Below are 9454 nucleotides of genomic sequence, written 5' to 3' on the forward strand. Positions count from 1 at the left end.
TAGTTTTGCAGCCATCTTCTCCCATAACCTTATGAACTGCGATGAGACCTTATGAACCGTGATGAGGAGATACTCAGTTTACAGGGTGGAGAGAGTTCAGTCAGAGAGGAAAAACAATGGGTAACATCTCTGTGCATGTTTTCTTAGCATTTAACTGCTGCCCAAGAAACTAGAATAGCATGCGGGTATCTTGGGAAATCCTCTGGCAACGTTTTCCTTTCCCTGACAAAAGGGTGGAACACAGATGAATTGTAGGGGCATGTATCTCCTCACATTAATGTTGTTTTCTTGAGGGGAAAAACTTTTTCCAAAAAATGCACAACCTAAAGACTACCGAGCCGATTGACCTCAGAGTTCATTCAAACCCGCCTTCATTCAAACTGCCTTTGACCAAAAGCACTTGGTCTTTTACTTTTGTACTTTGCCCAAGGCTGTGTGCAATGCTTGCAACAGAGGAGTACAGATGTCGCAGGCAGTTGCAGACCTAAACACGGATTGTAATCTAAAAGACAAGACCTATTAATGGCCTGCAGATGAGGAGGAGTAGGACTAAAGGTCAACACAATTTCTATGTAATAAGCTTGTGTTCAGAATGTTCAGCCTTACTTAAGCTCATTTACTAAGATACATTAACCAATTTGTCAAAAAAAAACCCAAACAAACAAAAACCAAACCAAACAAAAATTAACAAAAATAAAACCCCCAAACCCACAAACTTTTCCCAGAGATTAATTACGTGATATTCAGGATATTTGCCTTAACAGATGACTACAACCACCCTGCAATCCTGCCGTCACCCTATAAATTTCAGTCTGGTGCCTTATTTGTAACAACAAATAAATCATATATTGCAGACAGCTTCTCCTGTATCCAAAAGCAACAGGTAGTGAATGATCACCATGAATTGGTAGTCTTCTGCTTATTTTCAGAAGTAAAAGGCAGCTGCTTGACTGCCAATGAACTGCAGAAAGTGAGAGTACACAATTAAAAGGTACACCTGAGGAGGGAAAGTTGATACAGCCGTGCCTCCCTGCTGACATATGAAAAAAGGCATAACAAAGAGCTGAATGTTATGTGTTGCTAGGATCACTACAGATGCTGGAAGTGAACTCTCTTTCCACATTATTTTAATCTCTCCATGTTCAATAATCTCCAGTGCCCTTACTTAAAAAGCCCCACACAATTTCCTTCCAACACTACAGAGCAAGTGAACTGCATTCTTTGCTGCAATAAATTTGTACGTATAAATTTGTACAAGTGCCTTTGTGCTAGATTGACATGGGGTCTTTAATAAAGATCACCCAATCCAGTAGTTGTCACTCAACTGTCCCCACATTTCAAAGTCCAGTTATGCAGCAGCACTTTCTTCCATCTTAATTATCGTCTCTTGCAACAGGAAACACAAGGCACAAACATTACTGAGATATCAGATTTTTTTAAACTCATGCTGTAAAATAATTTAAAGATGCTGTTTCACAATTGATTAAGTGGCTCTAAGATTACATTGCTGCCAAAAAGGGAAGTCATGCCCTGCCTGCCATCACCTCCCTTGCACCAGTTCTAGGAATGGCATGACTGCAGAGGGAGACAGATCAGCCCCCTGGGCACCCTGAAAATTTAACAGCTGGAAGAAAACAAACCCCTCTTACTTCCCTTAAAAATTTGAAAATTTTTGGAACTACCTTTATCAGTCATTTCTAAAATGGACAATCCAGGCTACAATACTAAAAGAACAAAAGAAAAGAAAAAAAATCCATCCACCCTTGAGCACTTTTTTGGAGGAGGGGGTGATACAATTTAAAAATATTTCTACAATATGTGGTGGCAAAAACAGTTTTAAAAAAAAAAATCCTGTCCTTCTTCCTCATTCCTACACCCAGGTTGCAACCACACGTCTTGATCTGCTATTGCAAGGGTTGTAGCACCTTGCTATGAATTCGTTAACAAAATCAATTCATCTTAAAAATAATCCTTCACTTAAAATTTATGCTACCAAACCACAACTCACTTAACTGGTTCATCACAAACTTGACAGAAACCATATCTGCACACTAAACTAAGCTAACCAGCAGTATTTGGTGGACTTTTTTTTTTTTTTTGCAGATACACATGAAATCTATTTGTCCAGCAGCGCTCAATCTTAGTAAAGCACGCTTTTTTTTTTCTTTCTTTTTTAAGATGTCAGTCTGCACGCAATCTAAATTGGTTTGGTATTACTTTGTAACAAATAGCATATGTATCTACTTCTGTGAAAGGAGTGCCAAATTCATACATTAGAGTCACTTAAGTAACATTTCTTATGAAAAAGGGTTACAAAGGTTTGGGCCCACAGTTCGGTTCGCTTATTCAGCGCTGCTGAAAGGATGTCTCACACATTTTCAACGTAGTTTCTTCGGTTCCAGTCATTCAAGAATTTTACAGAAAAAAATAATAATGAAGTTAAATTCAGTTGCCCCCAAAAGAAGCCCGTTCATCTCCACTGTCTGTAAAAAGCAGAAGGGGTTTTTGGTCTAGCACAACTGAGAACACAGAGAGGTCCAGGCTTAAGACAGCTCTGCTGTGTGATGAAGACCATCCGCAAAAAACCCGGACACAATAAGGGTTCTGCCCATACCAGTACTTTGCTCATAGTAAAGAAGTAGTTGCACAAACACTTTAAACTGGGATAAATGACACCGACAATAAAATTAGAAAGCAATCCATCTATCTCCAGATGCCCATTTTGCCCCTACGCCACCTCCAATTCCCTGAGAGAACCAGAAATACCAAGTGGCTGCACAGCAAATTAGATGGGGAAAGTTATTCAGATAAAATCAGCAGAGCCAAATAAGTAACTTTTTTTTTTAAAACCCTACCAGTTCCCTGAGCAATGACACAAATGAACAGGGGAGGGCTGAGAAGCACAGGGAGAACAGAACTGTCTTTCTCTGCCAGTGCCAATTTAATAAGTTCAGGGGACTGTGGCTTCTCTGACCCTTCATAATGCTTATTAACAAAACCAAATGCAATAAATACTAATAGGACAATACTGCTTCCCATCCTTGCTCCTCCTGTTCTCCACACCTTACTGCCAGTTCCATAGAATCACAAAATAGTTTGGGTTGGAAGGGACTTCTAGAGGTCATCTAGTCCAACCCCCCTGCCGTGGGCAGGGACATCTTCAACTAGGTCAGGTTGCTCAGAGCCCCGTCCAACCTCACCTTGAATGTTTCCGGGGATGGGGCATTCCAGGTTTCCACACCTCTACAAAGCTAGGCCAAACCAACTGCTGATGCAGCACAGTGAACTGGATCAGGAAAAACAATCAACTAAAAAAAACAGGGCTTTCTTCAGCTAAATTAGTTTTCCCACAGGAGGCTGTGACTAAGGGCTATTTAGTCCAGAATATTCTTTTTAAAAGCGCTGTTGTTGAGCCTCTACACCACGACATGTATTTACCCTGTTTTCCATGGTTGTAGTCAAATTTCTTTTAGTATATTTGAAACCTTACAGGTTTCAATTTCATTTGAAAGTGGTTATTCCATCTACACAGAATAATGAATTCAATCTTTTGCTATACACATCCCTTTGATGGCTTTTGTTAGGTCAGGTCCAATTCTATGCCAGGCACTCACTCCTTTGCCTTTGTACAGCTGCTAGCAAGACCAGCACTAACTGATCAGCCTTACATCAGCTGGCATCACAAGGACTGCTTCCTCTACACTTTGATTCAAAAAATAAAAGGCAAATCAGAAAGAATTTGTGGAGCACTCCACAGAACATCTCTTAAGAGTGGGAACACCGCAAGTTCACTAAATCTTGAACATTGCTTAGAAATTTTTGTCTGCTACATCTTCATTTAATGAAAATACTTTGTGCACATACTTTAATCTGCAAGCAAACCCACAAACAGAGCCAATCAAAAGGGTCAGAATACTTTACAGCCACTAGCTTTACTTCAGAAAATACCAGTGAAAATTTATTTCAGATAAATATATAGTTATGTTCAGATGGAGAAATGAAGATAGAAAAGTTTTTAGGCACGCATTTATTTTGGCTTCCTTTCATCATATACATCTACTGCCTGGTTTCCAGAGATCTCAGGCCCTTTCAAGTGCAACTGTAATCACAGGCTTTCAGATCTTGTTAATTCATCTGAGTCACACAAAATTAGAGGACACACTTTTAGGTCTTGAGCAGCGTATTGTGGTGGGGCTGTGGCGCAGCAAAGACAATGCATACTGCTCGACCTAGTCCAGCATTATCTGACATTTAAACCAGTCCTTTCTTTCTGTGTTCATGCAGCTGTCTGGAATCTATGTTGGCAATGAATACTGAGACTGCGAGACAGAAATATAGCTAAAAATGAAAACGTTTTTACTACATAAACAGTCTATAAAGATGAAATCCATTACATTACCAGTCTCCAAATGCAGACCTTGAAGGATATGCCAGCTAGTGGATGGTTAAGAGTTTCAGCATATTGGGCCAGACTCCAAAAACCCTCAAGCCAGTTGGTAATTAACAGACATCTAGGTCCTCCACATGAAAGAAGTCTATTGTTTAAACAGTGACACAAATTTTTCCTTTCCTTTTCATAGCCAGTCTCTGCCTGTGTTTTAAGATTCCCTTAGGACCATAACAGTCTATGATTTTAGAAGCTCCACTTCTCAGACAGACAATTTGTTTGACTTTTAGTTGCCAGGAATGCAAACATGCTTACATCACAGGTAGAACAAAATCATTTTACAGCCCAAATCTCCCGTCCCTTTGATTTAATAGCTGGACAAATTAATATCCAAATAACCTAATGTCCTGGTTTTGGCAGGGATAGAGTTAATTTCCTTCCTAGTAGCTGGTACAGGGCTGTGTTTTGGATTTAGGGTGAGAACAATGTTGATAACACACCGATGTTTTAGTTGTTGCTAAGTAGTGCTCACACTAGCCAAGGACTTTTCAGCTTCCCATGCTCTACTGACTGAGAAGGCTGGAGGTGCACAAGAAGCTGGGAGGGGGCACAGCCAGGACAGCTGACCCAAACTGGCCAAAGGGACATTCCATACCATGTGACGTCATGCTCAGTACATAAACTGGGGAAAGCTGGTCGGGGGGGGCTGCTGCTCGGGGACTGGCTGGGCATCGGTCGGCGGGTGGTGAGCAACTGTACTGTGCATCACTTACTTTGTGTATTACTATTATTACATTATTATTATTATTATTGTTATTATTATTTTATTTCAATTATTAAACTGTTTTTATCTCAACCCACGTGTTTTTCTCACTTCTACTCTTCCAATTCTCTCCCCCATCCCACCGGGGGGGGGCGGAGGGGGGGGGGAGAGTGAGCAAGCAGCTGTGTGGTACTCAGTTGCCGACTGAGGTTAAACCACGACACCTAATTAAAACCTAACATATCTACAATAGCAACAGAATTACAAAACATAGTAACAAAACATACTGAGGGCCTGTAAATAGCCTGTGATTAGGCCAATTAGTAAGCAACACACCTACAGGGAATATTAGTCTGTGTCTTCATAAATAATGATGTGTTACAGCAAAACTTCTAAGACAAACCAAAGGATGCCCCACCAAAGACATTTTGTGAAGAAGCAATGATCTCTGACCTGTATAAAATTGCCTGTTCTCTGGTATGTTATCTTACTCAAGGTAGATTAGATGTGTGAAAACCAAGAGACTACATATAAACCATACTTAAACTAATCAATGTAATAAAAGAGAACATTATGTTAAAGTTGCATTTTGAAAGAATGAAGTGCGGACACTTATCTATAAGGGAGCAAGTTACATCACCAAGAATGATAACAGGGAGGATGTGACAGAGAAGGAGCTGGTAAAAGTACTCAACTGATATGAAGATACTTTAAGAAGAAAAAAGTCGATAAAACAAAGAGCCAATCCTGTCAGAAAAGGACAAAAAGCTAAATGAGAATTAGGAAACATTTTCTGAATGCCCATGGCTTTCCAAAGTCTATGGCTTTGACTGCTTTGCTATTTTCTGGAGTCTGATCGATGTCTCTGTACCTCACCCAAGCCTATCTGGCCATATGAGGATATACTCAAATCCCCACCGCATTCAAGATGATAAAAACATCCCCGGAGAAGAGAACTGGATGAGATAGTTCCTTTTGGACCAGCTTCATCTCCTCCCACTCAAAGGAGCCATTTGCAGTCTGCCTGTCTACGCAATCGTTCATCTGAAGTCTTTAAATACGACCAGAACTATGTAACACAAAAGCGTAATTCAGCAACTCAATCAACAGCACCATTCACCAGGACAGTCAGCCCTTTCATTGTCACCCTAACCAAGGTGCTAGCAATTGTGGAACGGGCTGTCCTCACCTCTCGGTGAAGTTAGTCAGTCCAGGTCTAGACTGCGGAAGCTGCTGGGAGAGCCCCAAGAAGCTTATACCGCTGCCAGGAGTGCTGCGGGCAGGTTACTGGGATGTCGGATCAGCATTGTTTGCGAGCTTCTGCCACCTAACAAGTTTGGGAAGAACTGAGTTTACTGGCTCACGGGCAGAACTAGCAGCTACGCTGCAGAAAGTGTATCTTACAGTTCTAGACAAAAGCAAAACCAGGGAAACTCAGGTATGTTTCAGAACTGCCTCCTTAGAGTCATTAATCTTTGTTTTAAGAAAGACGTATTTCCCATTCCTTCTGCTTCAGTTAACAAGCAAATTATGTTACTAATTTCTCTTTTGTCTGAGGCATGCAGTCATGTGCTTCCAGCTTCTTCCATCACCCCCAGTTGCTAATAAAAGCTTTTGAGTGCTACTAACACTTTATAGGGAATAACACAGATTACACCAGCGTTACCTCTTCACTATATGTCCTCTGCACTCACTTCCTAAAATACAGAAAACTGCATCTCCAATCGCACTGACATGAAACACATTTATATATGAGTGAATAACGCGCAAGTCTGATTTCAATTGGTCCTAAATTTCATTTTAGTAGATTGCCTGCATTAGTCTCCAGGGTCAGCCTCAGCACTTCCCTGCTCTCTTGTCTGGAGCTAGGCCTCACCGTGAGTACACACCACGGTGTGCGTTCACTGCCAAGCGCCAGGCGAAAGACCCCGCTATGGCAGACGGAGTAAGCTCCAGCAGCTTGCTCAGAGCAAAGCGGCTGCTTTCCTCGGTGTTGCAGGGTAACACCACTGACTGCTTCCAAGTAAAACTGCCATCGTGGTCAGATCCCTAATGCTTACGTTTCAATGAGTTATTGCTGGAAAAAGGCTCAAGCTCATTTGCTGCTCGTCACCATGAAGCATATGGCAACTTTATCATCACAAAACCTCAGTCGTTTCCTAACCATATCCGGCAAGCAGACATATACAATCCTGTTATCCAACCGTAAATATGATTATTTAACAACACTCATTGTTTATGAGATTACTATACCATCTCCATATTGCTGATTAATGCTTACCACATAGTTTCAAAGCATGCAGGCAAACACAGAAGGCCATTTAGGAGACACTTACTTAAAGAAGGAAAACTTCATGAGGAAATAGTCTTTTAAAATAACTTCTAGTTAATACAATCATTATGATGCTGGGCTCCACCTTCTCTGTATTTGGTATATTCCTCATATACAATTTGTAACACCACAAGTGTTTCATAACAGTCAGTATTCACTCGCTCATGCCTATATATTAATAATTCAGTAAAATGAAATTACTTAACCTGCAGTCATCATCTTACAATGCTGTGTATTCCAACAGCAAGAAAAGCTTGTACTTAATTTAAAAAAAACCTATCACAGGAGAGAAATCTCCTTTTAAAACATAAACTACCATTTTTATTGGGAGATTTGTCAGCACATTAGTAATGCTGAGCCACCCTGTTCCAACAATGTTATTGTTAGTTGTCTCGTTTCTCTCTGTAGTTAGGCAATTCTCATGGGCTAATCAGTGAACTTCAAACACAGGCACAGATGTAAGCATGCCTATGTAAACATTTAAAAGGTTTTATAAAAAGTACAAAGCAGGTGCTGGACATTAAAATCTTCTGGAGGATCCTGGGTCTGACCAGAGCTCCAAGTCATGTAAACATAGCACTCCCCCACAGACAAATTAAATTTCTATCCCCCTCCCCCCCTAAAGAAATACTTTTAATAATATCCACAAGATTGGAAATGCTTTGACAGTTATTTGAGCATATTATGTTTATCTCTACAGTTTACAGTGGTGGTAAAAAAAGAAGAGACAAAAAAGTGATGACAAACCACCCTCCCCACCTTTTAAGAGTGGGTTCATTTTTGCCTCTCTGAAAAATCTCTTTACATAGCCACAATGCAAACACTTGTAAAGCAATGCTGCTGAAAATTTTAAGGGCCATGTAAACTTTTTTTATTTTCACACTTTGAATCAAAAAGGCAGTAATAATTTAACACATCATAGGGCACAGCTGTAACCAGCAAAAGCGAATGGTAGGGGCCAGCAGTGGAGTTAAGCAACTCATTCTCTTACCAAATATTTTAATTTAGTGGACTGGAATCAAAGGCCCAAACACCCCTCAGTATATTGCTTTTGTTCTCCCCTGCTCCCCACCCGTATACCTGCAGCCCCACAGAGCTCAGCCAGCCGCCAGGACCCCTTCGGGCAAAAAAACTTCCCACAGGGGCCTAGCAACTGCCCGGACTCCACGTCTGCTGTGAGAAGCCCCACAGGCACGGGGGGGGGGGGGGAGGCAGGCCGCCTCACCCCACACCGGGCCCACACCACACGCTGAGAGAGGCATCGCATCCCCCAGCGCCTCAGGCCAGGCGGGCCCCACCAGGCCCAAAACAGCGGCCGGGGCCATCCGCGCAGCCTAACGCCCACCCAAGCGCATCAGCTGCCTGACCCGGCCCTTTCCCCCTCGCCCTCCCCGGCTGGGCGGCACTGCGCCAAGATGGCGGCGTCCCCACAGCGCCCAGCCCGCCTCGCCACCGCCACCAAGGGGTTACGGCACCGCCCCGCCCCTTCCCCAGGGACGCCCCGCCCCCCTGCTCGCCCCGCCCCCAAGATGGCGGACACACCTCCTGTCTCTCCGCTCTCCCCCCACCTCCGCGGCCTCTCTGCGGCCACACGGAATCCCCCCCCCCCCCCCATTGGCCAGCGACGCGCGAACCGGTGCCCCCACCGCAGCCAATAGCAACAAAGGAAAGCGCGCGTCCTTACGTGAGCGGCCCACCTCCTGCGCACCGCCATTCGCTCGTGCGGCCCGGCCCCGCCTTGCGCATGCGTAATAGGAGGAGACGCTGGCGCAAAGCCTGGAACCTGGAAGGTTCGGCGCCCAATCATCAAGGACTTGCTTACCCCATCCCGCGCCGCAAGGGAGGGGGAGGGGCTATGGGCTCGGCGCATGCGCCCTCGCCCCTGCCCGGCGGAGGGTGTGGCGGCGTGGCGTTGGGGAGCACGCGCAGCGCCTGCCGTTGGGGCGGGACGATGGCCGCCCTGGTGGCGGGG

General features: G+C 43.5%; 1 protein-coding gene across 3 annotated transcripts in view; it reads right to left on the reverse strand.

Moving 5' to 3' along the window:
* The window catches only part of CAB39L (calcium binding protein 39 like), a 69746-nt gene that overhangs the window by 59516 nt on the left and 776 nt on the right, over positions 1-9454 (reverse strand). The window contains exon 1 of one of the 3 annotated variants that reach the window (XM_076363918.1): positions 9167-9303. The exons of 1 other annotated variant lie outside the window; for it this stretch is intronic. The gene's annotated coding sequence lies outside the window, so the exon portion shown is untranslated. Of the gene's footprint in view, positions 1-9166; positions 9304-9454 lie in introns of those variants that run through there. One more of the 3 variants, XM_076363910.1, reaches the window with a different exon arrangement.

This window comes from Aptenodytes patagonicus, chromosome 1 (genome assembly GCF_965638725.1).
Source record: "Aptenodytes patagonicus chromosome 1, bAptPat1.pri.cur, whole genome shotgun sequence".
Taxonomy (NCBI): Eukaryota; Metazoa; Chordata; class Aves; order Sphenisciformes; family Spheniscidae; genus Aptenodytes; species Aptenodytes patagonicus.